Below are 6,224 nucleotides of genomic sequence, written 5' to 3'. Positions count from 1 at the left end.
AACAAAACAAAAACCTAGGAATAATCTTACCAAAGAGGTGAAAGATCTCTAAAATGAGAACTACAAATCACTTATTAAAGAAATTAAAGGGGCCGGCCCGGTGGCGCACTCGGTAGAGTGTGGTGCTTGGGAGCATGGTGGCGCTCCCGCCGAGGGTTCGGATCCCATATAGAGACCAGTCCGCTCACTGGTTGAGCGTGGTGTAGGCGCGACACTGAGGGTTGTGATCCCGTTGCCGGTCACGAAAAAAGACAAAAAGGAAAAAAACAAACAAACAAAAAAAAAGAAACTAAAAGATGGAAAGACATTCCTTGTTCATGGATTGGAAGAATCAATGTAGTAACAATGTCCATGCTGTGCAAAGCCACCTACAGAATCAGTGTGATTCCCATCAAAATACCAATGACATTCTTCACAGAAACAGTAAAAGCAATCCTAACATTTATATGAAACAACAAAAGACCCCGAATAGCCAAAGCAATATTGAGCAAAAAAAGTAAAGCCAGAGGCATTACACTTCTGACTTCAAACTATCTTATAAATCTCTGGTAACCAAAAAAGCATGGAACTGGCATAAAAACAGATATGTGGACCAATGGAACAGAATAGAAACTCAGAAATCAACCCACATATTTACAGCCAACTGATCTTTGACAAAGGCACCGAGAACATACATTGGGGAAAAGACTGCCTCTTCAATAAATGGTGCTGGGAAAATCTGGGTATCCATTTTCAGAAGAAAGGAAACCTGATCCATACCTCTCACCATATACCAAAATCAACTCAAAATGGATTAGAGACTTAAATATAAGCCCCAAATCTTTAAAACTCCTTGAAGAAAACTTAGGGGAAACCCTCCAGGATTTAGGACTAGGCAATGACTTCATGAATAACACCCCCAAAGCACAGGCAACAAAAGAAAAAATAAACAAATGGAATTATATCAAACTAAAAATCTTCTGCACAGCAAAGGAAACAATCAATAGAAGACATATTAAGGAATATAAACAGAAAAGCATATATTTATTAAGAAAGAGCATGTTTTTCGTTTAGAAAAATTGATTTGACTCTCATGCAGACCAAAGCCTGGCTGTATTAAAATGTTGAAAAGAGATCTAAAAATTAAGGAAAGTATTCTGATTATTCTCTCTCCAGTGCTTAGCTAGGTAAATGAGGGACTGGAGAATAGAGCAGAAGGCCCATGTAGTATCAAAACACCTGGGTGTACTTAAAAATAAAGAAAACCAATCATGATAAGAAGCATACATATAAAGTAATGTAAATGGCACTTAGTGAAACTCATGCACAGTAGAATTAATCTACCTTTTGAAAAAAGCCAATTTGATAAAAAGGAATGTTATGGAGAAAAAGTAAAATAAGGGAACATTGAATATTTGTATAGCATAAGGCTGTTTTATTATTCAGACTCTGGTTCAGTAGAATGCATCATAAAATATATGATTTTATGACACATTTTAAAAATGTATGTTGAATAGAAAAATTCTTGTTCATTATGGATTTATTTGAAATTTTAGTTCTTAAGTAACTTATTGGCATAATTCCATTAGCACTTATTTTTATTCCTCTTATGGAAAATCATAATAGCTTTGGAAATTGCTAATAATTAAATACCCATTTTTTCTGTTGGTGCTAATATTTTCAGCTTAGTATTTTAAATGATTCTTAAAGAGTTAATGTACTTTATTAATTATTTCATACTGAAACATTTTCAAGTACCTCAGCAAATTGTGAACATAACATCATGCTCATTGAAATCACAAAAGCTTACCAGCATTTAAGGACTTTTTCTCAAGGGTAATATATCATAACAAAAAATTTTTTTTTAGTTCATCTATGGTAATCCCGTTGCATGACTTTGAGGAGAAATTAGCTTTTTCTATTACGACTATAGTTCAAAAGCACTATTCAAAATTTCTTCAAAATAGCCAGAAAAACATAGAAGCAGGCATAATATATAAACTAGCATAAGAAACTGGAATAATTTCCCACCTTCCTTTTCAACCTACCCCTACCCTTAGTATCTTCTGGTACAAACTCTGGACAGACCAGGGCATAGTGACAAAAGGCATGGACTTTATACCCAAGTTTGACTGACAGCTCTGTTTTTTGGGTATTTATACTGTTTAACCCATTTGAGTCTAAAATTCTAAAATAAAATTCTGTAATTAAATAACCAATGTGTAGCATCAAATATATGATAAATGTTTATACTTTTCCTTTTTACAGAGCACAAGGTAGGTAAAGAGGGACAGACATAGGGATACACACTCTGACGGTGGAGAATCAAAAGCACCTAAATTAATAGTGTTTTCTGTCCATTGGCTTCATCACAACCTCCTTATTCAGGCCACGATTGGCCTGGCTTGTTAGGATATTTCCCTCTCCCTTTTGGATTAACAGTGGCCTCCCGTCTCTTTCCCCTTACATCTGCTCTGGACATGAATACCAAGTTAATTTCATTTCTTTGTGACCTTTCTAAAAGAGGCATCTCGTTATATCTCTCACTTTGACATTGCAGCGTAACCTACAGAGCTCCCCATGCTGTGGCTTCAACTCCCCTATCTCCCCTAGGCAAGGAGGCACGGGGCAGAAGCATGGTCTTTGAGTCAGCCCATTTGGTCCCATTTGGTTGAATGCTGACTGTACTTCAGCCTTAACAAGTTGCTTAACCTCACCAAGCTTCAGTTTCCTCATTTATAAAATAGGTATATGTATAGGTTGTAGTGAAACTTAAATAAGATAATGCATGTCAAATGCAGAGTGTCGTGCCAGATAAAAACATGAAATCAATAAAAGATGATTGTTATGATGGCTTCCTGTCCCAGGATCTTAATTACCTGATAACCTGAGATACAAAGATACATAAGATTCCCTGAACCTTTTCTGTTTTGGTGCCTTTGTGTGGGTATTCTTTCCATTTAGAATGCCTTCCATATAAAAATGTTTTTCTACCCAAACTCTTCCCATTAAACTCACACCTGCTTTTAAAGGTCCCAGTCAATTTCCTCCTTTTTTCTGAGTCCCTTTACTATTTTTATTTCATTCTGAAAGGTGGTAATGTCTCCTTCACTAAGTTGTCAGGTATTTGTAGGTGGAGACTATGCCTTAATTAACTTTTTCCACATTTTCACCTTTCATTTCTCTGCATTTCTCAGGAAACTTGAGTTGAACTGTCTGGAGGTTGGAGACAGTATTTAGGGAATGAAGAATTCAATGTGTGACAGCCTTCAAGAATGTTGACTTCTTAGAAGCTAAAATACTAACATAGAGACATTCATGCAACTAAATCATGAAGATTTCTTAATGATAACATATTGGTAGTATCTGTTTCTACTTCTTAAGGCTTTATAATAGTCTTTTGCAGGGTGTCAAACAATCTAAAGGAAATATCTGCAGATACCATGACAATGTTTTCATTTATATACTTGGTTTGACAATACATTTAAGTTTTCTCTACCTCATCTTGATACTTAGTTAATTCGGAAAACTAATAATCTAAGCAAATTTATAAGATAAGATTAGATTTGTCTTTGACACATGGAAGTGGAAGAGGAGTAGCTGTAAAATAATTACATTTACGAACTTTGTTTTTCTCTTTTTCTACTGGTGACTTTGAAAATATTGTTGACGCATGAAATGATAAAGTTGGAGTAATTCTGATGGATGAGCTGACTGAACTTGCTAATGATATAAAACCTTTCCTTGGATTCAGCTGTGATGAAAGGGAATTCACTAATGTGGTTTCACTGTGCACTTGAAATTTTTATGATCTTTTATAGGAAATAGCATATTGCTAAGCCTGTGTCCCTTCACCTGAGCCCTGTTAGCAGTCTCTTTATAGAAAAGGGGTTACTGCCTTTACTAAAGACCACCTATTTTCTTTGCTTACTCTCAAAGATAAATTACGTATTTATTTCAATTGACAATTTTAAAATATATATACTGTTTCAATCAAATTTTTATTGAGCATCTACTATCTATAAAGCCCCATGTAAAACTCACTGCTTAGCACAGACTTCCTCTATAAATTAACCCCAGATAAGAATATGCCCCATAAATTTATGTCCCTTAAATTGAAGAAAATAATGTTTTTCAAATCTGAATTATGATGCCTGTGTATTTTTAACTTTGTACAGAATGTCATGGTCACCTTTTCCCTTACTGGAAGCACTTTTGTTGTGGTTGTTCTGTTATTTTTAAATTCCTAAGCTTCTATCCAACAATATTACTTCTCTCTTTTAAAGATAGAAATAATTGGTACTGATTAGAAAAGAGATATATGTACCAATAGTCCTAACTAGGTGGATGCAAAATCAAAAACATTGGTGAGTAGGAAAATTGAGCTTAATGCTGTTCCATGCTATTAAGGACTAGGGCCAAATGTTTTCTTAGACAAGTAGAAAATCTAATACCTGCCTTTCACTCAAGATTTATATTGCAATTGACTTCCTTCTTTAATGTGCCTCTTTAGCCACATTAGTAGATGTGAGTACTTTTTATTTTTTAATAAAGAGCATGCAGGGTCCTGGTTATCCTCTTTGCATTCTTGGTTGGCCATAGTTACATTCATAAACATATGAGACATTTCCTTTGGGGTTCCGATTATTGGAAAGAAACCAGTTGGAAATCTTCATAGGATTAGTGGTCATCAAAGTTTCTGCCCTGAAGATTTTGTTGTTTTGAATAACAAATCTCCCCCTGAAGATGGTTAGACAGAACTCATTTGCAGCAAGCGGCTGTGCACCCGATTTTGGAAGTAATTAGATTGCTTCATAGCTTTGTTGCACAAGCCTCACTCGGTATATGGATTCTTAAATAAACAGTAAGAAAATTATATTACAAAGAATGACAGCCCACATATAAATCCCTAGTATAATAAAAAGTGATTAAAAATGTTGTTCAAGTGAGGCAGGATTCCTAAGCATCTACTAACAAGGCTCTACTAAAATTTTTACTACTAAATTACTAAGTCAATATCAGAACATGTTAAATTACATTGTTTGCTTTTGTTATTATTTTTGTACATCATGTGAGCTGGAACATAGCTTCTTTGGAAACAGGGGGCATGGGGACACTTTCTTTCCTTTCAGAACTGACTTGAACTATGTTCACACTTTTCTTATACAGGAAAGAAAAGAGCAGACACTTAGTGTCACATTACAACTTAAATGTGCTGTAGTGCAGCAGCTTGCTAGCAGTGACAACTTGCGGTTAGCAACTATTCACACCTGGTAATAATGCACTGCAAGACAGAGACTCTCCTCAACCAGATTTCCCTATCGGCAACGGTTCTTGGAACAGCAAGGAGTCTCTTTTCATCTCTTCATTTTACAAATATGTTAGTGATCCTCATCTATCAGTCTATCCCTGCAGTTTCCTGAAACCCCTTTCCAAAGTGCCTTCCTTGGTCTTTTAATTCCTAAGTACATGATGCAAAAATGCACTATTATTATTTTTGTTTGTGATAAGAACACATAACATAAGATAGATCCTCTTAGCACATTTTTAAGTATACAATACAATATTGCTAACTATAGGCACTATGCTGCAGTAACTCTCTAGGACCTCTTCATCTTGTGTTACTGAAACTGTGTACTCTTTCCCTAATACCTTCTTGTTTCCTCCTCCCCCGGCCCCTGACGACCACCGTTCCACTCCTTGCTTCTATGAGTTTGACTATTTTAGATTCGTCATATTAGTAGTATCTTGTAAATGAGAGGATGGGATGAAACTTTTGGAGTTTATGGATAGGTTTATGGTATAAGTCATGATGGTTTCACAGTTCTATACTAATTTCCAAACTCATCAAGTTGTATACATTAAATACATACAGCTTTTTGTATGACAATTATACCATAATAATGTAGTTTAAAATTTTTTATTTTACTTTATTTTTTTCATTGTACATGCTTATGGGGCATAGTTTTTTGTTTCAGTATGTGCATATATTGTATGATGATCTGATCAGAATAGTTAGCATATCTACACCTAAATGTTGATCATTTCTTGGTGGGTACATCATTTAAGCTCCTCTTTTCTGGCTATCTTGAAATATACAGTGCAGTCTTATTAGCCACCTTCCTCCTAGGGCACTAGAATTTATTCTTCCTATCTAACTGTAAGTTTGTTATTTTGTACTAGTCTACCAACATTTTATCTTTTCCCTGTCACCCGCCCCCCCCTGCTGTCCCCCTCCCCCCCTT

Source organism: Galeopterus variegatus, unplaced genomic scaffold, assembly GCF_000696425.1.
Source record: "Galeopterus variegatus unplaced genomic scaffold, G_variegatus-3.0.2 Scaffold222, whole genome shotgun sequence".
Taxonomy (NCBI): Eukaryota; Metazoa; Chordata; class Mammalia; order Dermoptera; family Cynocephalidae; genus Galeopterus; species Galeopterus variegatus.
This window is presented reverse-complemented; position numbering follows the sequence as displayed.